At 37.7% G+C, this 26,031-nt stretch overlaps 1 pseudogene; it reads right to left on the bottom strand.

Annotated features, from left to right (window-relative positions):
- LOC138432344 (nicotinamide/nicotinic acid mononucleotide adenylyltransferase 1 pseudogene) overlaps positions 1-23,991 on the bottom strand; it is a 33,636-nt pseudogene extending 9,645 nt beyond the window's left edge.
- Positions 23,992-26,031: the final 2,040 nt, after the last annotated feature.

Genomic DNA, 26,031 nt, shown 5'->3' with positions numbered 1-26,031 from the left:
TGGGATTTTCAAGAGTCTTCTCCAACACCACAGTTCAAAAGCATCAGTTCTTCGGCACTCAGCTTTCTTCACAGTCCAACTCTCACATCCATACATGACTACTGGAAAAACCATAGCCTTGACTAGATGGACCTTTGTTGGCAAAGTAATGTCTCTGCTTTTGAATATGCTGTCTAGGTTGGTCATAACTTTTCTTCCAAGCAGTAAGTGTCTTTTAATTTCATGGCTGCAATCACCCTCTCCAGTCATTTTGGATCCAAAAAAATAAAGTCTGACACTGTTTCCCCATCTATTTCCCATGGAGTGATGGGACCAGATGCCATGATCTTTGTTTTCTGAACGCTGAGCTTTAAGCCAACTTTTTTGCTCTCCTGTTTCACTTTCCTCAAGAGGCTTTTTAGTTCCTCTTCACTTTCTGCCATAAGGGTAGTGTCATGTGCATATCTGAGGTTATTGATATTTCTCCCAGCAATCTTGATTCCAGCTTGTGCTTCTTCCAGCCCAGCGTTTCTCATGATGTACTCTGCATAGAAGTTAAATAAGCAGGGTGACAATATACAGTCTTGACGTACTCCTTTTCGTATTTGGAACCACCAGTCTGTTGTTCCATGTCCAGTTCTAACCATTGTTTCCTAACCTAAGTTTCTCAGGAGGCAGGTCAGGTGGTCTGGTATTCCCATCTCTTTCAGAATTTTCCACTTATATATATATAATACTTTAATATAATATAACACTATATTACATGTATAATATAATATAATAATTTAAAGTATTATATTATATATATAAGTGATTATATATATATATACAAATATAAATATAATTCTTAACCAGGGGTTCATAATGTCTGAAGGCATTTTTGGTTGTCACAATGGGGGTATGCGTACTACTGACATCTAATAGGTAATTAGATCTATCTACTAGGTAATCACTGACTATGTTAAAAACCTAATGAAATATGCATAGGATCTATACGCTAAAAACTGTAAACAGAGATGAAAGCAATCAAAGAAGGTCTATAAATTGAGACACATACTATGTTCATGTGTTGAAATATTCAATACAGTTAAGATGTCATTTATTCTCAAATTCATCAATAGAGTTAAGGCAATCCCATATAAAATAGTGACATAAATTTTTATAGATAAGACAAGTTGATTCTAAAATCCACGTGAAAATTTAAAGCAGGGGTCACCACACTACAGCCCTTGAGTCAAATTGGGCCTGCAACCTGTTCGTATATGCCACATAAATGAAGAATAGATTTTATATTTTACAATGTTAGGAAAAAATCCAAAAAAGTATATTTTATAAGTTAAATTATTTGATATTCATATTTCAGTGATCATAAACTTTTATTTGAACACAATCAATCATACTCATTTATTATGAATTGTCTATGGCTATGTCAGGCAGCTATGCTCTCATAGCTGCCCTGGGTTTTGGCCACCTTTTGAAACTGGAGAAGGAAATGGCAATCCACTCCCACACTCTTGCCTGGAAAATCCCATGGATGGAGGAGCTTGATAGGCTACAGTCCATGGGGTCGCAAAGAGTCGGACACGACTGAGCGACTGCACTTCACTTTGAAACTGAAGTCGAGTGGACCTGTTCCCCGACCCCATCCCTGCTCTCTGGTCCTTGGGTGGGTGTGGCAGCCCTGATGATCTCTAAAGCATCTTCAGAGTCCTTCCTCTCTTGTCTTAAAGAGTAATGCATATTCATAGCTGAATATGGTCGACCATGTAGAGTCTAAGAAGCCTGGCAGTTTTCCTTCATTTTGTCTTATTTTCCCAGCTTGCAGTATACTTCCATTGGCACGATTCCATATCTGATCCTGTTTTTGCTAAGATGATTAAGTCCTTGGTTCTCACCCACTCTATCCTCATTATCAAAAAGTTGATTTACCACATTGTTAGTGTCCCTTCCCAAACACAAATTCTGTAATATGAACAGACGGATAATTTCTGCTTCCTTTTTGCTTAACAGTTCCATCTGCAATTTATTTTTCTCCTCTCCATTTTACTGTAAGCAGCCAGGAAGACCCAAATGACTCATTCAACACTTTGCTTAAAAATCTCTTTAGCTAAACATCCAAGTTCATTGCTTGGAAGTTCTACGTTCTACAAAATACCAGAGCACAAACACAGTTCAACCAATTTATTTGCCATTTTACACAAGTTTAAAAGTTGTAATGATTGTCCAATAACATGCTCATCATGTCCATCTGAGACTTCATCAGACTGGCCTTTACTGTCCGTGTTTCTACCAATGTTCTATTCACAGTAATTTAGGCATTGGATGACATCACCGACTCAATGGTCATAAATTTGGCTGAACTCCAGGAGTTGGTGATGGACAGGGAAGCCTGGCATGCTGCAGTTCATGGGGTCACAAAGAGTCAGACACGACTGAGGGACTGAACTGAAGAAGATGAAAACTTTCTCTACAGCTCTCTTTTCTTTCTGAGCTTTTACTAGAATCATCTTTGGAAGTCTGTTCCCAGCAATCTAGACTTTGCTAGCATGCACTTCAAAAGTCTTCCAGTCTCTACCCATTCTCCAGTTTCAAAGACATTTCTACCTTTTTTTTAATGGTATTTTGTTACAGCAAGACCCTTACCTCTTGGTAAACAATTTCTGTCTTAGACAATTTAGGCTGCTATAGTGGAATACCGTAGAGTGAGAAGCTTGTAAGAAACACACATCTTTCATTGCTCTCTGTATTCTCAGTACATGGGCATAATCTCTGTGTTCCAAGAGTGTGTCTTTGACCCAGATGCTCAGGTTAGGCAAGACTGGGATGGATGGTCTCCTGAGCCCCCTTAGTTTCTTCAGTGAACACAGAGACCCATCTACAAAAAGTTAAATCACCAATTCCCACTTTCCAAATGCTGTCGTATTCAGACATTGGCATTGTTGAGTATGAATATGCCAAATGTAGAAAGCTGTGCTAAAATGGTAAAGAAATGAACTGGAAGCATTTTGGAACTAAGCATACCAAAATAACTCATCTACTTTAAGAGGGTTAGAATGTCAAAGGACTTATATTTTCTCCTACACATATTTTTAAAATTTCAGGATTTTTATAACATACACTGATTTTGAAAATAAAAAAGTTAATAAAAAAATAATATATGTGGTTCATGTATAACTGAATCACCTTGCTGCACATCTGAAACATTGTAAGTCAACTATACTTCAATAAAATTTATGTATTATGGAATTACAAAAAATTAATAGTGGATTCCTATACAATATCAGACTTCGAGTGTTCAAAATACTTTTTGTTTGAATATGTAATTGTCATTTTCATTTAGGTTGTGGCCCATGCTCTATTACAAGTTTTGATTTACCCTATTGGGTCAAAGAGAAAATAGAAATTCCATCTGTGGGCAGTCAAGAATCCTGGGACTGTCCCTTTTCTTTTGGAGCCTCTGCCATGCACAGTGTCACACCCAGGTCATCATTCTCTTATTAACTAACATTTGTGCAGTGTTGCACAGATCTTGACAGCACTTTTCCGTGACTCACTCATGCCCAAACTTGGTTCTGCACTCATTCTACAAAGGGCTGTCCAGTTGGCAAGCACATTCGTATTATTAATTCATTCAGCATCAGTGGTTATCTAATTTAGGCAATAAATAAATAGGAAAAGATAAAACCAGTTTCTTGGCTCAGGGCAAGGAATGAGAAACATATTCCATTAGAGTAAGCATAAATATAAATATGGATACATATTTGTTATATTTATGCTGCATACCAAATAAAAAATACTCTGCATCTGCAGTAGTTAATGACTCCTAATTTGTGGTATCACTGTTGGTTTTTCTCTACTGAGAAATAAGAAAAGACCTTCCTCACAGTGGTTTTAAGTTCATCTTTGTTCTGGAGTTCACACTCACTCTGCCATGCCTCTCACCCTTGTGTGCAGAAGGTGTTGTTGGCACCTACATTTTCATGATGCTAAGGCTTTATTGCTACAACGCCCAGGGCTCTGTCTGAAACTTTCTCTGCCTATGAAAGAGCATGTCTAGCTTATATATATATATAAGCGTCCATATATATATATGGAAGATCAGAAGTGCCAGGAAATTAATGTCCCTGGGTTGCCGTCTCATTTCTCAGTCAATGATACAACTGGTGGTACAATAGCTACTTCATCCTTCAGCTGGGACAACTCTGAGGTGTGTTGTCCCTCAGGGTCCCCTGTGTGCCTGAGCCATTTCTCATATTAGCCACTTGCTCATCTGTGCATCTTGAGTTGCCTTCCTTTCTTCCCTCTCACTTTGTTATGTCCCCTTCTCATGCTTCTTTGGAACTGTCTCCTTAATATTCCATGCCCCTCATATGCTGATCTCGCGCTGCTTGGGAGAACATAGGCCTCTCTGGTCCCACGCAGGTCTGGTTACTGTGGCTGCCCTATGTATTCGAGACTTTCACACTCATTTCAGAGGTGGCTTTGTCTCTCTTTCTGTGGATCCTCAAAGTTTAGTCTTTAACGTTAGTCACCTAATGTGAAGAGCTGATTCATTGGAAAAGATGCTGAAGCTGGGAAAGATTGAAGGCAAAAGGATAAAGGGGCAGTAGAGGATGGAGATGATTAGATAGCATCACTGACTCAATGAACATGAATTTCAGCAAACTCCAGGAGATAGAGGAGGATAGAGGAGCCTGATGTGCTACAGTCCATGGGGTCACAGAGAGTCAGACATGACTTAGTGACTGAACAACAACAAGAAGAGAACTTTATTTTATTTACATCTAAAACTCCATTTTACCCCTATATTTAAAATAGAGAACCAAGAGGGACCTACTGTATAGCATAAGGCACTCTGCTCAATGTTATGTGGCAGCTCCGATGGGAGGGGAATTTGGGGGTGAATGGATACTTGTATAGGTGTGGCTGGGTCCCTTCGCTATTCACCTGAAATGATCACAACATTGTTAATCAGCCATACTCTAATAAAAAAAAAGTTTAATAAAAAATTGAAAATAAATAAACTCTGTTTTACTCAATAAAGTTTCAAAATACCTATTGGTGATCATAGCGCAGCCGCAGAATCCTTGGTAGCCAAACATTCAATGTTTTCTTTCACTCCCTCACCTTCTCCTGAGTCCATAGTTCAGTGGTGGAACTTCTAGCACAAAGAGATGGCCAGATTAGGCCCACATGACCAAGCTCCCAGGATTGAACTGGAGGTGTGTTTTGATGTTTGCAGTACTTTGCTATCAATAGTTCCCCAAGAGAATGCTGTTCAATATCTAGAGATGGGAGTTGAATTTGGTAGAGGAACCCCAGATCTTCTGACTCCTTAATCCTATTTAGTGGACATGGTTTTAAAAGTCTTTCTTGAGTTAATGTTTGAATCATGACCCAAATATCTATCACTCATCTGCAGGAATAGGCTGAATAAGACTGCTGCTATTGATGGGACTTTGTTATCACCTAGCAACACACAAGTATCTGTGACCACAGGCATTATCGAGTCAGGAATAACTGAAAGTCAGGTGATGCTGGTGTTATATGAAGAATATAAGGGTGTAAGGAAATTACTCTGTATTGGTTGCACCTTGGGGAGACACAACCTGCTTCACTACTTCAAATCTCATTCACATTTACTGTTGCTGAAACAAGACTCCAGTTCATTAGCGTCCTACTGCTTGCTAGATTTCTTCTAACCAAGGACTATTCAAGCATCTCACTGGCAGGACTCCCCGCTGCTGCAGTTTTAAATAATGAACACACAAATGGTTTTATCTTCCCATTTGCTAAAGATTTTAGAGTCTTTCCCATGGTAAGTATAAAGACTTCTAATTTTTTCATACTTTATAGCATAAAAATGCATCACTATGGAGTATACAGCAAGAGATTGGTATTATTGACCAAAATTTATGTTATTTATGCTATTTGCTTTTAACTGAACAGTCTTTTCCTAATCAATGTCTATGATACATGAAGGGGATAAACTATTTTTGGCCCATATCAATTTTTTGTTAGCACTTTTGTAAAAATACTTGGAGTTTTGGACATCTCATATTTTGCTGTTCATATCCTCTTTGGGTAATCTGTTAATATCCCCCTTGATATCTAATTTTCCAGCACTTTAATCAATGTCTGTCATCTTCCAAATCTGTTTACAAATGATTAATCACTTTCTCGGCCAACTAGAATTCTAAATAGCCACCAGTCAGTGGTCACTGAAGCTTTTAATAAAGGACTTGATCAATATTTGTTGTATCAATGAATAAGTCAATTAATAACTCAGAGCACTACTTTTCTCTAAAGTGACCTCTGACACATCAAGGACATATTATTTTCTTTATTCTTCAGGGTGAATATTTCTTGCATTGTACTCTTCATTTAATCTGTGCATGCATGCATGCATGCTAAGTTGCTTCAGTCATGTCTGATGCTTTGCAGCTCTATGAACTGTAGCCCTTCAGGCTCCTCTCTCCATGGAATTCTCTACACAAGAATACTGGAGTGGGTAACCATTCCCTTCTCCAGGGATCTTCCTGACCTGGGGATCAAACCTGGATCTCCTGCATTGCAGTCAGATTCTTTACCATCTGAGCCACCAGGGAAGCTGTGCATATAATTTAACTATTAAATTTTCTAAGCCATTATATATAATGTACTGAACTAGCACTCCACTCTAAAATAGCTATGCAAACATAACAAGCCAATTAATGAGTTATTATTCACATTAAAACATCCCTCTATTTTGCTAAGCAAATGAAAGCAATCCTGCTTTATTTATAGCTCATAGAAACAAATTAATAATTCATTTTTAAACCAGTTAGATGTCAGATTGCAAAGATGAGAGAAAGATGGTGTAGAGGGACTTTTGCAATGATATGTCTGTGCCTAGGGTGGAAGTACCACAATTTAAGAAAAATGTGAGATGTCAAGAAAAAGAAACAAAACAGGAAGTGACTCATTACAGGGACAGAGGCATTTGAGAAAAATCAGATGATATTTGTTTAACTTGTGCTTTGGGAGAATTAATAGTTAAAAATTATTGGGAAAATGTAGATGATATTATTATTATTTAAATATTTTCCATTTTTATTGAGATAAAATTAACATACAGCACTGTATAACTTAAGGTGTATAGCATGTAGATTTCATTTACATACATGATGAAATGACTATCACACTGAATTTAGTGAACATCCATTATTTCATATAGATAAAAAGTAAAGAAGTAGAAAAATTTTTCTTGTGCTGGAAATTCTTCAGATTTACTCTCTTAACAACTTTTATGTATAACATATAGCAGTCTCAATTATATCTATCAAGTTGTATATAATGTCCCTAGTATTTAAATATCTTATAACTGTTAGTTTGTACCTTTTGAACACCTGATTCAATCCTTCTCCCCCACCAACTCTGGTAATCATAAATCTGATCTCTTTTCCTATGAGTTGGTGTGTTTGTTTATTTGTTTGAAGTATAATTGACCTATGACACTATGTTAGTTCCTGTTATACAACGTAGTTATTCAATATTCCTATATACATTTCAATAAGTCTAGCTACAATATGTCACACTAAAAAGATATTACATAGTTTTATTGACTTTATTGACTATACTTCCATACATACACTTCATATTTGTGAATCATTTATTTTGCATCTGGAATTTTATACCTCATAATCTCTCTTATCTATTTCTCTCCTCTCTCATCCCTCTCTGGTCTGTGACCTCTTCTTTGTTCTCTGTATTTAAACTCTTGATTTTATTAATTTTTGTTCTTTTTTTTTTTTTTTGGTTCCATACATAATTGAAACCATACCTTATTTGTTTTTCTTTGTCTGACTTATTTCACTTAGCATAATACCTTCTGGGTCCATCCACATTGTCACACATGGCAAGATTTCATTCTTTTTATGGATGAGTAATATTCCATTGTGTGTATGTACACCACATATTCTTTATCTGCTCATTTCCTGATGGGCACTTAGGTAGCTCCCATATTTTGGCTATTGTAAATAATGCTGTAATGAACATAATGGTGCACATATTTTTTCTACTCTGTGTTTTTGTTTTCTTGAGAGAAATACCCAGTGGGCTTCCCCAGTGGCTCAGCAGTAAAGAACCCACCTGCAACGCAGGAGCACAGGAGATACAGGTTCAATCCCTGCATCAGGAAGATCCCCTGGAGAAGAGCATGGCAACCCACTCCAATATTTTTGCCTGGAAAATCCCACGGACAGAGGAGCCTGGCGGGCTACAGTCCATGTGGTCGCAAAGAGTTAGACATGACTGAAGTGACTTAGCACACACAGACAAATACTGAGGAGAGGAATTGCTGGATTTTATGATAGTTCTATTTTTATTTTTTTAAGGTATCACCATACTGTTCTCCATTGTGGCTGCACTAATTTACATTCTTACCAATAGTGCATGAGTGTTCCCTTTCTTCTACATCTTGGCTAACATTTATTATTTATTGTTATTATAACAGCCATTCTGACAGGTGTGAGGTAATATCCCATTGTGGTTTTGATTTGCATTTCCCTGATGGCTGGTGGTGTTGAACATCTTTTTAATGTACCTATTGGCCATATGTATATCTTCTTTGGAAAAACGTGCATTCAGATACTCTGCCCAATTTTTTAAATTGGGTTTTTCGGTTTTTTAATGTTCAATTTTATGAGTTCTTTGTAGGTTTTGGATATTATTTTAATTAGGAAACAAGGGTCAATGTTTTGTCTTTAAAGTGAAACCTCAAGGAATAACATGAGAACATTCTAGGATTCCAATATATACCAAAATGCACCATCAGTCTTGCTAACAATACCTAGAAAGGAAAGAATTACAAAGATTGTATTTTTAATTACATTGGAGGGCTATAGAAAGCATGAGAACCAGGTGAAGAACAATTGTCAAGAAGGGATGACAATTCCAGGCAAGCTGAAAGTTTCCCTACCCTTAAGGGGTATTTGCTAGTTCTGGGCATTGGCTGAGAAACTGGGCTTGGCCAAGGTCAAGGACAACCTCTGGGAAAAAGAGAAAGTGGCAAAGCTCTTGGCGGTTACACAGAGTCATACAATGGGAGTCCTCAAGGGTTTTAAGCACATTCTGGCTTTCCTCAGAAGACATTAGCTGAATTTTGCATGGAAAGTGAAAGAGCTATGCCAAAACTTCTGAGAAACATAGTACGGCTTCGGTAGTCTCAGGGTCTTTAGGAAACAAGGATCTATAGTAGTCAGGGCCTGGAAACAAGATATCCTGAGATGAGACCTCTAGGGGGAGGAGTGAGTTGACCCTGAGGCTCTGTCCTTGCTTCTAGCCTGAGGCTCTGTGCTACATTTGGCAGAAGACTTTGCTGGGACTAAAGTGACAGAGTTGGGAACTTGAGGGACCTGTAACATATAGTGGGTTCTTCACTCAAGACATTTATGAGATTTTGAAGCTGTTGTCTGGCTGGCTCAAGAGTAAGCTGTAAAGAGGATATGGATCTTCTGCAACCACTAGATATACTGGACTCTCAGTTGAAAGGAACAGAGGTAAACCGAACAAAAGTAGAAAGTTCACTAAAACCGCTACCCAGTCCTGATGGAGTGCAACTCTGACACGTGTAAAGTGAAAATGAAGTCGCTCAGTCGTGCCCGACTCTTTGCAACCCCATGGACTGTAGCCTACAATGCTTTTCCATCCATGGGATTTTCCAGGCAAGAATACTGGAGTGGGTTCCCATTTCCTTCTCCAGAGGATCTTCCCAACCCAGGGATTGAACCTGGGTCTCCTGCATTGTAGGCAGATGCTTTACCATCTGAGCCACCAGGAGAGACACGTGTAAAGGTGAGCATCATTTAAAAAAAAAAGTGGGGAGTGAAAAAGTTGGCCTAACGCTCAACATTCAGAAAATGAAGATCATGGCATCCGGTCCCATCACTTCATAGGAAATAGATGGGGAAACAGTGGGAACAGTGTCAGACTCTATTTTTTTGGGCTCCAAAATCACTGCAGATGGTGATTGCAGCCATGAAATTAAAAGACGCTTACTTCTTGGAAGAAAAGTTATGACCAACCTAGATAGCATATTCAAAAGCAGAGACATTACTTTGCCAACTAAGGTCCGTCTAGTCAAGGCTATGGTTTTTCCTGTGGTCATGTATGGATGTGAGAGTTGGACTGTGAAGAAGGCTGAGCGCCGAAGAATTGATGCTTTTGAACTGCGGTGTTGGAGAAGACTCTTGAGAGTCCCTTGGACTGCAAGGTGATCCAACCAGTCCATTCTGAAGGATATCAGCCCTGGGTGTTCTTTGGAAGGAATGATGCTAAAGCTGAAGCTCCAGTACTTTGGCCACCTCATGCGAAGAGTTGACTCATTGGAAAAGACTGATGCTGGGAGGGATTGAGGGCAGGAGGAGAAGGGGACGACAGAGGATGAGATGGCTGGATGGCATCACTGACTTGATGGACATGAGTCTGAGTGAACTCCAGGAGCTGGTGATGGATAGGGAGGCCTGGTGTGCTGCAATTCATGGGGTCACAAAGAGTCAGACACGACTGAGCAACTGAACTGAACTGAAGTTTAAAATTTACCGTGCTGTCCAAGATCAAAATAACTTCATCTTCCTCATTCCTCTTTTGCATTTTCTTTAGAAAATTTGAAATTGTAAGTGCTTTTTCTGTCTTTATGAGATGAATACACATTTTTTAACTTTATTTTTTAATTGGAGGAAAATCGCTTTACAATGTTGTGTTGGTTTCTGCCATGTAGCGTTAGTCACTCAGTCATGTCTGACTCTTTGCAACCCCATGGAGTGTCGCCCACCAGGCTTCTCTGTCCATGGAATTCTCCAGGCAAGAATACTGGAGTGGGTTGCCATTTCCTTCTGCAGGGGATCATCCTGACTCAGGGATTGAACCCAGGTATCCCCCATTGCAGGCAGCCCTAATTATATGCGTATCACCTCTTTGTAAAGCCTCCCTCCCCCTGTCTACCCACCCTTCTAGGTCATCACAGAGCATTAGGCTGGGCTTCCTGTGTAGACACATCTTTTTGAAAGTTAAATGAGACTCTTTCTGGTTTTACATGCTAGGAATGCCTTTCTTGGAGATTTTGGAGCTCTCTGAAATACCAACAACAAGAAGAAAGTCCTCCTTGTGTGTATTTCAAAGAGATGTCCTCCTGTCTCTGGGACCTCAGGCACTTAGCTTCAAGTTGTGACTTCCTGCTTATTGAAAAGATGACAGAAATTCATTTTTCTTTTTGATACATAAAGATGATTTACATGTATGCAATGGGTTGCGTCTACCTGCTTATATAAAAGGCCTCTTTTACATATACCTCTGTGGAGCTGTTTTCTGGGTTGGCAGATTTTAAGTATTTTTCCAGCACCCGACATAGGGAATCAACCTTCATGCTTTGTGTATAGGAAAGGAAAACTCCTTCAATAGTGGACAATGTCATTGGGTCCTTTAATGATGGGCCAGGCACACTCTCAAATTCCAGACATGTAAAGAAGCAAGATGATGTAACTGGTAATCATGAGGAAAAAGCAACAATAGAAACAGAATCACAGATAGTCCAGCTCTTACCTGTGGTTGACAAGGACTTTAAAATAACTAATTGAATTATGGATTTCTCTAGATATATGCCCAGGAGGAGGATTAAAGGATCATATTCGAAAAGATACATGTACTCCAGTGTTCACTGCAGCACTGTTTACAATAGCCAAGACCTAGAAGCAACCTAAATGTCCATAGGCAGATGAATGGATAACAAAGATGGGTACATATATACGATAGAATATTACTCAGACATATGAAAGAACAAAGGTGGGTCATTCATAGAGATATGGGTGGGCCTAGAGTCTGTCATTCAAAGTGAAATAAGTCAGAAATAGAAGGACAAATATTGCATATTAATTCATATATGTGGAACCTAGATAAATTGAACAGATGGACATTTTTGCAGGGTGGGCATAGAGAAGCAGAGGTGGAGAAGGGACATGTGGACGTGGAGGGGTGGTGAAGGTGGGATGAACTGAGAGGATACATGGTGCCATGTGTAAGATAGATAGCTAACGGGAAGGTGCTGTGTAGCACAGGGAGCTCAGCTTGGTGCTCTGATGATCTAGATGGGTGATTGGTGGGGATGGTGGGAGGCACATCTGTTTTGCCAAAAGTTTGCACTTTCATCTCAGATTCAAAGGATTTGTTAACAAACAGCCATTTGTTATATACAGATAAACAATACAAATATTTATCAGAGAACTATCTAGTCTACTTTCAACACACTAGTGTTAAAAGAAAAAAAAAAAAAATAGCAGAGGAGAGCAATAGTACATAGATCACCAAACTGGATCTGCCAACATCCAGACTTTGAAGCTCTGTGTAACAGCAGTCCAGAGTTCCGACTGGGAAAATGTCCCAGGCAGTCTGCTCCCTGGGTGAGACTTAGATTGCTGCATCTCAGGCCCTTGCTTATAATCCTCATGTCACAAACCTATATCATTATTAGCTTGTGAGCAAAACTGCAGCTCTGGTATTATGTTAAGTTTTTACAATCCTGTTTGCTTTGTCCTGCAAATCTTGGAATGTTGCTAAGTCCAGGGAGTAGTTGGACAGACCTCCTCTAGGCACTTAACAAATTCCAACATCCACTCCCTATCTATCATGTTTTTCTTAGGACACTCCCAGGAGGTGTGGCTGACACCCACAGAAGTGCTCTGGTCTTTTGCCTCTGAAGCCTGAATAAGACAATTTAATTTTACTGACAACATCCAAGAGGGAGGGGATATATATATATATATATATACACACACACACATACATATAACTGATTCACTTCATTGTACAGAAGAAACTAATGTACAATTGTTAAGCAATTATATTCCAATAAAAAAGAATAAATATATTCATATATATGTTTAACTGAGTCACTTTGCTGTATACTGGAAACTAAAACAACACTGTAAATCAATTATTGTTCAATTAAAATATTAAAATGTGAAGTAACTGATTCATTTAAGAAACAAATGAAGAAGAGAAAAATGGAAGGTTTATCAGAAAATTTCAGTCTATGAAAAAAAATCAAATGGTCATTCTAGAACTGAAAAATACAATATCTGAAATTATGACAACGGTAAGCTTAAGAGCAGTTTGAACAGGATTGTTGAACTAGAAAGCAAATCAATAGAAAATATCTAAAATGGATAAGAGAGTGTTGGAGCCAGTGTGGGAAAAGCAGGAGAGACTACATCTTGAAGCCTGTTATCCATCCCAAAGACAGGATGCGAACTGGGCCTGAACCCTGCCCAAGAGTGAGGAAATTGTTGCTAGTGAAACACAGGTCTCTTGGAGACGTCCCCCCCTACAGATGACAAACAGAGATTGTAGTTGAGGTCAGGCTGTCCCTGATAGATTAACCATGGAGACATCCCCCTTGATGTATAATCATTGTCCTCCCCCTCCCTTTAACCTTAATTGTTTGTTCTCTTAGCACCTATTTGTTGTAAAATTCAATCATATACAACAAAGAGGTTGCTAACATATAATCAGTCATGGAGCGAAGGGTATAAAACTGGGCCTCTAAGAAACATCAGAGTCCTTGTTGGAAACTGATTCCCCTTGGACCCGCTGGTATAATAAACTGTACTCCACTGCCTTGAGTGTCCTCTGAGGTGTGTTTTGAGACTCCAGATTCCACAACAAGAGAAGATAGGAATCAAGGAAAATAAAATCATAAGAGACATTTAAGATATCCTCAAAATTTCTAAGATATGTGTAATTGGTCTCAATAGGAGAAAAAATAATAAAACAGAGGCAAAAATCAAAGTATTTAAAGAGATACTAGCTGAGAATTTTCTATGATGAAAAATTTTAACACAGATTTTTGTTAAATCTTAAACAGGATAAGGAAAATAATACATTGGTACTTCCTAGTCTCAAACTATTAAAAGTTAGTGACAAGGAGAAAATATTATATGCAGCTAGAAAATAGTCAAAGCATTGAAACATGCCTTGCATTTCTCATTGCTTTACCAAATCATTTAAAATATAATTACAGAGGAAACTGCCACATAAAGAATAATCAATATTCTATTTGAAAATCATAAATATAAACTTTTACAGGTATTTTTTCCTAATGAGGAAGATTTTTAAATTAAATTTTGAGTTTATTTTGCTCATATGAACATGGCTCTGAGTGCAGGATCTACAACAAAAATGGTTCCTTTGAACAAGAAGGTAAAAATCATAAAGCACAGATACTGTCAGGTGGAAAATCATAAATATGAACCTCCAAATGGAAGTGTTCAGCATAAAAAGAAATATGAAGCAAAATCAAAAGTGGAGGTAGAAACTGGGACTCCAGATGAATTGGAGAGTTGGAGCTATACATTTTATTTCTCTGATTTATTGTGCAAGGCATTGCTGTGATTTTTTAAAATTTTCACTGAAAAGATATATATCTCCTTAAATTGAGTTATTTATAGATGTGAATACACTTTCAAGGAAAAGTGTACTATATGTCAAGAAAGTATGTGACATAATTGCTTGTCATCTGAATTTATGCAAATACAAATATCCTGAAGTTCATTGACTGATCTCTTTTGTATATCATATGTCCTCTCAAGTGATGACTACATAGGAAAACCGATGCCATTGATTCTGCCACCATCTTCCATAAAACCAAAAAATAGCCTTCAAAATGTATGGCAATTCCTCATTATTGTATTGCAACAGACACTCCCTGTAGATCAGAAAAAACAGGCTGAGAAGGCTCAAATTTGAAAGTGACCTAAAGGGTGATACTGGAGAGAATTGTAACCAGGCATGTGGACTGTTTTCATTGTTGCTATTGGACTGAATCTCAGGAGCTTGAATGATGGAGACATTGTTACACAAAGAAGCTCAGGACCTTGTAATATCAAAGCTTCATTTCAATGCTCCCAAAAGTATTAGTGCATATATTTAAAATTTTCATTTATCACAGAGAAATTTAAAATTGATTTGTAAAAAAAAAATCACAATTTTCAAGATTTCAAAGGACATGGAAAATTTCCCTCCTCTGATTCTGCCACCTCTGTCTATCTTATCTACTATTAATGAAGTTTTGTGCACATCCTGTTGGGTTTATTGATCAATTAATACTCAAGGCATTTTGGGGAATCTGTATATACTAGCTACAGATTTTTCTATGCAGTAAACACTGTTTATATATAAATCGTAAATTTATCCAACTAATCTGTTGAAATAATTCCAATGAAACTGTGAAGACTAAGGATACCCAAAATTTGTAGTTTCAAGTCCAAAGTAAAATAGATTTTCCTCTATTATATAGACAGGATTTCATCAATCTTATCTACAAAAGTGTTCATGTGGATATATTTCTTAAAACTGTATAAATGTTGCATTTTTATTCTTTGGCAAAATGATGTTACAAAGAAATTGCCTTATCTTCTGTTACTTTTCAGTTCTGTCATCTTCATATATGCTTAGTCCTTACCAGTCTCTTGCATTATTTCATTTTGCTCCTTTTTTTTCCCTTTCATTTTCCTTGGTATATCAATGTCTTAGTGTAGTGCAAATGAAATACCACATATTTTATTGCTGTCAATTTACTGTGGCATTTTGTATTTTGGTTGTGTATATTACTCAGATTCAACTCCACCTCCCTTTTCATTCTTTTACAATTTGGCATCAACATTTTAAAAACTCTTTGCTACATTAAATTTGTTTCAGAAAACTGTGATTTGACACAATTCAATTATGAGTCACATATATTCTCACCAAGTTGGTCTAATACACATTAAAAAAACAACAATAGACTATACTAATTTAGCTAAAACAATATGATAACTCAAGTCTTTGTGGTCAATTCTGAGCCTCCTGATAAAAACTGATCAAAAAGGAAGGCTACCAATGTATTCTCCTATTATCACTGAAGACAAAAACCATTACAACTCTCCTTTGTCTTTCTTACTTCCCCTTATAACTTTGTAATTTGTTTCTGGCTCATCTTCTCTGGCTCTGGTTGTTGCGAGAGCTGGATACATGAGTTCTAATGAGAACAACACTATATGCAGATTTGCCCAGCTAAGCCTGCAGTTTATGGTGACAAAAACACTGAATCTAAAGGCAATATACAGAATCAATAAAAATATTTTTTTGAAGATTAAAAAAAATTTATTATTGTTTTTAAATTTTACTTTACAGTGCTGTATTGGTTTTGCCATACATTGACATGAATCCACCACGGGTGTACATGAGTTCCCAATCCTGAACCCCCCTCCCACCTCCCTCCCCATATCATCTCTCTGGGTCATCCCAGTGCACCCAAGCATCGTGTATCCTGTGTCAAACCTAGACTGGCAATTCGTTTCTTACATAATAGTATACATGTTTCAATGCCATTCTTCCATCATCCCACCCTCTCCCTCTCCCACGGAGTCCAAAAGTCTGTTCCATTTATGGTGGATGTAAATAGTATATTTTATTATAGGAAATCTTTGAAAAGTAATACAAATAATCATATCATTTGACTATGAGGATACAGTCTCCATGTCCATGGAAACCTGGTATAGTAGAAAGAACATAAAATCAGCAGGAATTCAAAACCCAGTTCATTTCTTCCCGGGTATGTTATCTTTGCAAAGATGGGTCAGATTTTCCAAGTATTAATTTTGTTATAAATAAAATCAATGAATAATATTTACTTCCAGGGGATGTTCTGAGAACTAATAAAGAGAAATAATGAGAAATCTTTTAATACAGCACTTGACACAGGTTCCCACCAAACGTCATTCATTCTTTTATTCCCCATCCTACCTCATTCATACAGGTACACATACATAGAGAATAAAGTCATCATTGGAGAAAGGTAGCATTAAGACAAATGATCATATTTATATTGTTTATTAACTAAAGGATTTGAGAAGCATAGAGGTAAACTTCTCCCTCAGTTTGAGTTTTATTCCTAAATCTTGTCCTCTTGTTAGAAGACCTGCTTGGATTTAGGTAACTGGAAAAGAGAAAAATATCTATTGATAGAAGTCAATAGAAAAAATTCAGTCCAGAGTTAAGCTCTTACTTTTAAATTTAGGCTTTCCTCATGGAAAAAAGCTAAGTTATTAATGGCTACTGTGAACAGATGATTTAATTTGTTGTTGTTTAGTCGCTAAGTTGTGTCAGACTCTTTTGCAACCCCATGTACTGTAGCCCACCAGGCTCTTCTGTCCATGGGATTTCCCAGGCAAAAATACTGGGGTGGGTTCTCCAGGGAATCTTTCCAACCCAGGTTTTGAACCCATGTTCCCTGAGTCTCCTGCATTGGAAAGTGGATTCTTTATCACTGAGCCACCAGGGAAACCCAGTGATGCTCTAATATATGCCAGTAACTCTGGGTGTGAATGCACACTCATTAGCTCATTTAGTCTGCACACAGTTCTGTGATAAATGTATTGTCAACTTCAGTTTACAGGTGAGGAAACTAAAGCTTAGTGTGATTAGATAAATGTGTCAAAATCACACTCAACCTTAATCTTTTGAATTTTTTTTAACAGCATCTTTTTGATAGAGAACGCAAAAACACCAATATGAGGTTCAAAGCTTTCATAATAAAAAATCATAGTCGAGGGAATACTGTCATTAGAAAGGAAGAAAGGAAGGAAGGAGAAAAGGAAGGAGGGAAGAAAGCAGGGAAGAAAGGAATGAAGAAATTTTCTTTTTTATGGCTTAGAGTTTTTTGGTTTTGATTTAGTGATTTTCAATTTATAGCTATTTCTTAGACTCTCAAAAATATAGGACACTCCTTCTACTAAATCCAAGGCAAAATTAATATTTTGCTCATTTAACTGAACAATCAGTCTTGCGTGGCAGGTCAAATAAAGCTGGAATCTTGTCATTATTGTAAAGTAAGCAGGGGAGGATACCCCTGCTGGAGGATCCCACCATCAGGAGCAATACTACCAGGCTGTCAGCCCCCTTGCAGGGCTTACAGATGTTAGGGTTGCCAGAAAAGAGCAATTTACACAAGCACGGTATGGAACAATGCTTTACTCACATAAAGAAGAGACAGATCAAGATTAGCCTCAATAGTGAATGATCTCCTATGGCCCTTGGGTTTCACCTGCAGCCCATGTAAGGTGATGCTGTGCACGTGCCCCTCTGGGTTTCAGGGGAACCACTTCTTCCCTGGTGGGAACAGATAAAGCAGTGCGCTGGCCAGGTGTCATGTGATGTACACATTTAAACAGAACAAAGAACATGCTAAATTTAGAACAGGTGAAGATATTAGCAAACCAAGTAATAAGCCCAGTGCAGGCTATAAGGAAAGAAATGTTCCAAGCCTGAGGCCACACTTATTAGATTATATAAGAGTTGGCAGGTTATGCACTAACATCTTGCCCAACAATACTATTTATTGAAATAATACCTCTATTTTGATATTCATAGGATGAAAAAGATTATATTTTTCCTCTGAAGAGTATATGTAGGGTGATTTTTAAATTGGGTCAAGTAATTTTTTATAAAAAAATTAAAATATATATCATAAATATGATGGTAGGCACATCTAAAACTATCTAATTTGTAGTGATTTGTCTGGTAAAAGGAGTCAAGATAAATTAGAGTTGACAATACTAATTGATTGCAAGTAAAAATACTGAATCACAGTTTGTCAATATTGAAAATGGCAATATTGAAAATGGCAATATAAATATGCAAAATTTTATAATTGGTAGAAATAACTGGTCCAAAATAATACTGACAAAAGATAAAACTGCACATGGTAAAACATTTTGGATAAAAGTTGACAAATTTTAAATCTGTAAGACCTTGGGTAATTTCAACTGATTAACTAAAGCAATGTCCACACACACAAAAAATGCACTATGAGAAAAGCTAGACTGAGTAAAATATATGATGTTACAAAAGGAATAATTAAAAAATCAATCATTTATCTACAGTTAACAGAGAAAGAAAGGAATGGAAATATTTGAGACAGAATGAAATAAAAAATTTAAAAAATTAAATTTAAAAAATTAAAAATATTTAAACTACATTGCAAAGCCTTTTATCAAAGAATTAATAGGCTATAAATAATTTTTATTGGGAAAATAATCATTTCAGATCATTGCAATTGAACATTCTGTTTACTGTACCCTCAGGGAGGAAATAGCAAGGTCAAAACCTGAATTAAATGAAAATGACAGGGACTAAAAAATGAAATCAAGGCAGCTTATAACAGCAGGTTTCCTACCCTTTGCCTTCCATTTTAGAAGCTTTCATCTTTCCCTGATAAAATAAACAAACTTCAAAAGAAACGGAGCCCTTGACTTGTCTCTGAAGATATGGTGATGACTTTTTCCCCCCCTACCAAACCCAACACACTTTGTAATTTCTTCTCTTTTAAAATGACTTTTAAATTTTGGCATCCTTTTAAAAGATTTTTTCCATATTCAACTTGTTACTGTGAATTGGCCTCAATTCCTAACTCCTGAATATTTTTCAAAAACATCTGAGGAAACCTAGAAGTGTAAATTTACATTTTGGAAATGGCAAGGATAAGTCAGACTTGATTGAAAATCTGGCTGTACATCTTGCTAGTTATATGACTTCAGAGAATTATTTTCATTTCTTGATCCTCAATTTCTAAATTTGTAGTGAGAATTCTCGACATATGTGATAAGGATTAAGTAAGACAGTTCTTATAAAATGCTTTATGTGCAATTAATATTCAATGAGTGGGCATTTTTCTTTCTTCCCATAAGACCAGTGTGAAGCAGACCCCATTCATTAGCTGTTTACTTAAACATACCTTCATTCATCTTTACATTCCAAATGGCTTACTATTCATATTATAGTTTCAATATGTTAACTTACAAATTTCATTGTTAAATTCATGAACTCTTTTACATGTGTGATTCTGGGTTCCATGCATTCTTTGGATTAAGAGTCTCATTATTTCAATGAGTATTTGTTGTAGAGAGGTGTATGCTTTAATAGATTTTATTACTATTTAATTTGGGACTGCCAACAGATCAGCAGATGATGGTCATTGAAAAGATAGTTTATTATATTCACAGATTACAACAGGAGGGAACATGCAACACCATGGAGAGCCACATGAGAATCACCATAATGAGGGCAGGAGGCAGAGCAAGTGAATGGAAATTATGGACAAGAGATATTATTGTGGTTTCCTTGGGAAAGAACGTGCATTTCATGATAAGCAGGCTTAGGAGTGGCTACTTGAAATAATTCCAGTGGGCTCTGAGGCAGAGGAGTTGTTCTTAATTGTCAGCTACCAGGCCCTGGAGCAATTAAGGCAGGGGACTAGTGGGCAAACATGTGAAAGCCCTGTAAGGGAAATGATTAGATGTGCAGTTAATAAGCTGTTCAAGAGTGGGAACTGATTGGCCTCTAGCTAGAGCTCTCTATGCTGGATCAAGATAGCATTTTTAAAAGTACATCACAGTGTGCTGGCATCACTGACTCAATGGACATGAATTTGAGCAAACTCTGTGAGCTAGCAGAGGACAGCAAAGCCTGGTGTGCTGCAGTCTATGGGGTTGTAAAGAGTCAGACATGACTGAGCAACTGAACAACAGTGTAATAATGATGAGGACAAGACTCTCATTCTTTCAGGATTATAGTTTGTCCCCATGGAGGCTGGTTCTTAAATCAAGGAGCTCAGCTGACTTCAGGCTATACTACAAAGCTGCAGTAATTAAAACAGTATGGTACTGGCACAAAAGCAGACACATAGATCATTAGAACAGAATACAAAGCCCAGAACTAAACTCACACACTTTGGTCATTTAATCTATAACAAAGGAGGTGAGAATATACAATTGAGAGTCTCTTCAATAAGTGGTGCTGGGTAAGCTGGAAAGCTACATGTAAAAGAAAGAAATTAGAGCATTTTCTAACACTGTAGATAACAATAAATATAAAATTGATTAAAGACCTAAATGTAAAACTGGATATCATAAAACTCCTAGGTGACAACATAGGCAAAATACGTTTTGATATAAATCAAAGCATTATTGTTTTGATCTATGTTCTAAGGCAAAAGAAATAAAAACAAAAATAAATAGAATTTAATTAAATTTAAAAGTTTTTGCACAGTAAAGGAATCCATAAGCAAAATGAAAAGATTATGTACAGAACAGGATAAAATATTTTCAAGTAGTATGACCAGAAGGGATCAATAACCAACATAAACAGCTCATACAACTCAGTATTAAAAAAAAAAAAAGAAAACCAAATAACTTGATTAAAAAATGGGAAGAAGAACTGAGTAGACATTTTTTCAAAAAAGGGCATGACTAATAGGCACATTAAAAGATCCTCAACATTGGTAATCATCAGGGAAATGCAAATCAAAATCACAGCAAGATATCATCTCACAACTGTCCATCATCAAAATGTCTACAAATAAAAAATATTGGTGTGGATTTGGAGAAAACAGACCCTTTGTACACTGTTGTTGGGAATGTTGATTGGTGCAGCCCTGTGGAAAAGAGTATGGAGGTATCTCAAAAAATTAAAAACAGAACTACAATATGACTCAGCAATTCTATTTATGGCTGTATATCTGATAAAAACAAAAAGAGTAATTTGAAAAGGTACATTGCAGTACCCCAGTGTTCATAGTTGCATTATTTATAATAGCCAGACATGAGAACATCCTAAGTGTCCATCAACACATGCATGAATAAAGAAGTGATTTATATATATATATATATATATATATACACACACACACACACACACATACACACGCACACACACACACAATGAAATACTACTCAGTCATAAGAAAGGAAGAAATTTTTGCCATTTGCAGCAGTATCAGTGGACTTGAGGGTGTTATGTTAAATGAAATGTCAGAAAAAGATAAATATTTTATGTTATCTCTTATATGTGGAATCTAAAAATACAGTAAACCCTAGTGAATAGAACAATAAAGAAGCAGACTCACAGATATAGAGAACAAACCAGTGATTATGGGAGACAGGGGCAAGAGGTGTGCAGGAGTGGAAAGTACAAACTATTGGGTGGAAGAGGAATTCAAGGATATATTCTGCAACATGGGAAACATAGATAATATTTTGTAATAATTGTAAAAGGAAAGAAAACTTTAAACATTTTATAATTAAAAAAAAAACAACCAGAAACTAAATCAGGGAGCTCAGGAGGCCTAATGCAGCCTGAGAATTTGGGCTGTCTTATTGCCCCTTCTCTGGGGAAAGACACTGACACCAATGTGCCATTCTTAATAGTTGAAAAGTCACAGAATAAATTGTCAGACTCTTCTCTCATGCCATGTGCTAAAGACTGCACCAACAATTTGGAGAAGGAACGTAGGTAGATTTGCACTTCAGAGGAAAATAAATTTCTTCCTGGATCTTTGACTAAGCTAGAATGCATGAAAGAATATGGGATGCAAGAAATTAAGAAGTGCACCTCTTGGGAAAAGCATTTTCTGCTGAGAAAAGAGCTATGTAGATGTGATGTCTGTCTTTCCTGTGTGGCTGCTGGATTTTGTCTAAAAACAGTCTAGTGACAACAGGCATTGGCCAAAATATTGTATTGCTCAGTGAACACTTGAATCAAGTTAAAGGTAACCATAAGTGGTAGCACATTCCAAAGCAGTGTGCAGTTAACAACAGTTTCATCTGAAACTCCAAATAAGGCCTGAAATCTTAGTGTAAAGATGAAGAAAATGAAAATTCACAAACCTGTGTTGCATTTTTACCTTTTTCATCCAGGGCCTACTTATCTATGAGGTATGACAGGCCATTGAACTGGTTTAATTTTCATTTCTTTTAAAATTAGGAGAAAGCATGAATTAATAATAATGTGTTTCGTAAGAAGTTGAGCCTGAATTACATTTGTCTCTAGACTAAGACACCCATACAGTGTATCTGTTACTATTTTGTAATGGAGGAAGTAGCCCATCAGACAAAAATGCTCACTGTGTTAGAGTGGGCACCCTAAAGATGCCCACAGCCTAATCCCTAGAACCTGTGAATGTATCACATCCAACAGCAAAAGGGACTTTGCACATTGAGGATCCTGAGATGGTAAGAGAATCCTGGACTACCCCAGAGGCCTCAGTGTGATCACCAGGGTACTTACAAGACAGAGCAGATGTAAGAGAAAGCAGTAGGAGATATGATGATAGGAATAGAGGTGGGAGCAATGTGTTTCATAGGCTGAGGATGTGGCCATGGGCCAAGGAATGTGGGCTTTCACTAAAAGCTGGGAGTGGGTTTCCATTTCCTTCCATTTCCCCTCCAGGGAAGAAAATGGAACACAAATAACACAAATTATTATTGAACACAAATCCTGGAGGATGAATTTATGCAAAATTAATAATAAACATAAAAATGTTACTGTAAACCATAAATATGCTGATGTTACAAATCAAACAGTAGAAAGCAATAGTTGATAGAGATGCAATAGTTGATAGAGGCAGACTTCTAATTGGTGATAAGCTCAAAGATCAATGTTTAAACAGATACTCCCAAGTATTTTCTTAATCAAAACATGAGGGATCAATGGTGAGGAAACAATTAGAGTTTCTGTCCCCATGTAGTCACCAATTCCTAGGAAAGGTAGCCTCAGAAAGCAAATCTTTAAATAACACATCAGCAAGTTTTTTTTAATCGCAAATAATTTGAAGGTAAGAAGCAAGTTTAGGAGAAAATTGGGGAATCTTATTTGCATAAGCAAAAGAGATGTTCCTGTTCAGAGTTGAATACCATTTTGGAGCCAGTCAATCCAGGCTGAGGAAGCACATTCTAGGCAGAGGGAATAAATATTGTATCATTCTATCTACTTGATAATTAAAATCCTCCTCTGCTGAGATCACCCTTTGAGGAACATTCATATAAAACACAAATATCTTTGTGTCTTTCAACTATTCAAAGAAGTCTGTCCATATACCTCTTACCCGATTTTCTTTGTGACTAATTTACCAATCATGACTTTTTCAAGTCCTTGCTCATTCAGCATGTCTGGCCATTTCCCCTCCCAAGTGTTTCTCCCTCAGCCAAGCTCACTGCCTCAAATTCTGTCCCCAGGGAGGATTTCCCTTCACCACCATCCTTCAAAGATGTCCTAAAGATAGGGTGAGGGCAGCAGCTGTCCACTTTTAGGTAGTGCCTGCATATTGTGCAGAATCGTTCACAAGCCAGGCTTGCCTGAGCCTTCCCCTGTCAGTTCTCCACCATAGTGGGGAAGACCCCCATGGTCACAGGTACAGGATGGGAGAGAAAAGGTAGTGTAGCAGAAGTGAGGACTGTGGGCTTTTGAGCTACTTCCTCATGTAACTAATTGTGCCTTCTGGACCTGCTCTGGCCTGGTCACATATATACCACTTCCATTTGATGCTGGAGTGTTGCTATGCACATCCTGTATTGCAGCTTGGTGGTTAAGATATCACTTAGTTTGTGATGGGCAGCTCAGGTCATATGGTAACTTGATGGCCCAATGTGAAGCATTCAGTTTCTACAGAGGTTGCAGATGTTTTGTTTCTCTAAAGTAGACTGGTTACCTAGATGATAGAAGGATCTTGCTCCACAAAATTCTTAAGTCCTGTGCATCAATTCACTTTTAAGGGCCTTCAGAAGGCGCCAAAGGACGTCCACAGCTGCCTCAGACACATCAAGCACAATTGGATCTTCTGAATCTTATGGTCCAAAGCAGCCAGCATGGCAACCTGGACCTATTACATAGCCCTCTCTTGTTCTGAGTTCCATTCTAAACTAGCAGCTTTTGGAGTCACTTCATAAAAAAACCTGGAGTTACACATCCAAATGAGGAATATGCTGCTTCCAAAACCCAAAGAAGTCACTAGATGCTGTGCCTATTTCTTGATTGGGGCCAGATGTCACAGCTTATCCTTTACATTAGAAGGGAGATCTTGACATGGCTCACACCACTGGGCCCCTGGAAATCTCACTGATATAGAAGGCCACTGCCTTTTGTATGATCTATTTTCCATCCTTTGACACATAAATGCCTTACCAACAAATCTAGAGTAGTTGCTATTTCTTGTTCGTTAGAGCCAACCAGCGGAGAAGGCAGTGGCACCCCACTCCAGTACTCTTGCTTGGAAAATCCCATGGACGGAAGAGCCTGGAAGGCTGCAGTCCATAGGGTCACTAAGGGTCGGACACGACTGAGTGACTTCACTTTCACTTTTCACTTTCATGCGTTGGAGAAGAAAACGGCAACCCACTCCAGTGTTCTTGCCTGGAGAATCCCAGGGACAGGGGAGCCTGGTGGGCTGCTGTCTATGGGGTCACACAGAGTTGAACATGACTGAAGCGATTTAGCAGCAGCAGCAGCAGAGCCAACCAGCATAGAGGCAGCAATGTAACAGACCTGTGTGATATCTTCTGAAAGGGAGAGTCAATCAGTTTTAGACTAAAGTAAATTATGGCATCAGGCTGGAAAGTTGATATACCCATGAGGTAGAGCAGTGAAAGCATATTACTGACCTTGTCAACTGAAAGCAAACTGCTTCTAGTGGGCCTATGGACAAGGATAGATAAAAAGGTGTTTTCCAGATTAAATACATACACGTACATACCATTTACCAGGGTGAGTGTTCACTTGCTCAAGCAATGAAACCACATCTGGAACAGCAGCTACAACTGGAGTCACCAGCTGGTTAAGATTATGATAATTCACTGTCATTCTCCAAGATCCATCTGTCTTCTGCATAGGCCAAACAGGATGTGGTAGGAATTGCCACCCCTGTATCCTTGGTGGTGGAAGTAAACTCTGCAACCAACCCCTCTATGAATGTGTTGTTAAATTTTATTTACTATTTTTCTAGGTAGTTTTCATAGCTTTTACTTTGCCTTCCCCTCAATAATAACCCTCCCTCCACAAGTCAAGGAACAAATGTGAAGAATCAGATGCTGCTAAATATGTCTATTCCAAGTATACATTTCAGAACTGCAGAGATAGCCGCATGATTGGTTCAGACAGCCACTGGGCTCACCGTGAGACAGAACAGAGCTACAACTCCATTGATCAATTGAC

This window comes from Ovis canadensis, chromosome 2 (genome assembly GCF_042477335.2).
Source record: "Ovis canadensis isolate MfBH-ARS-UI-01 breed Bighorn chromosome 2, ARS-UI_OviCan_v2, whole genome shotgun sequence".
Classification (NCBI taxonomy): domain Eukaryota; kingdom Metazoa; phylum Chordata; class Mammalia; order Artiodactyla; family Bovidae; genus Ovis; species Ovis canadensis.
The sequence above is the reverse complement of the archived record's forward strand: the minus strand, read 5'-3'. Positions and strand labels throughout refer to the sequence as shown.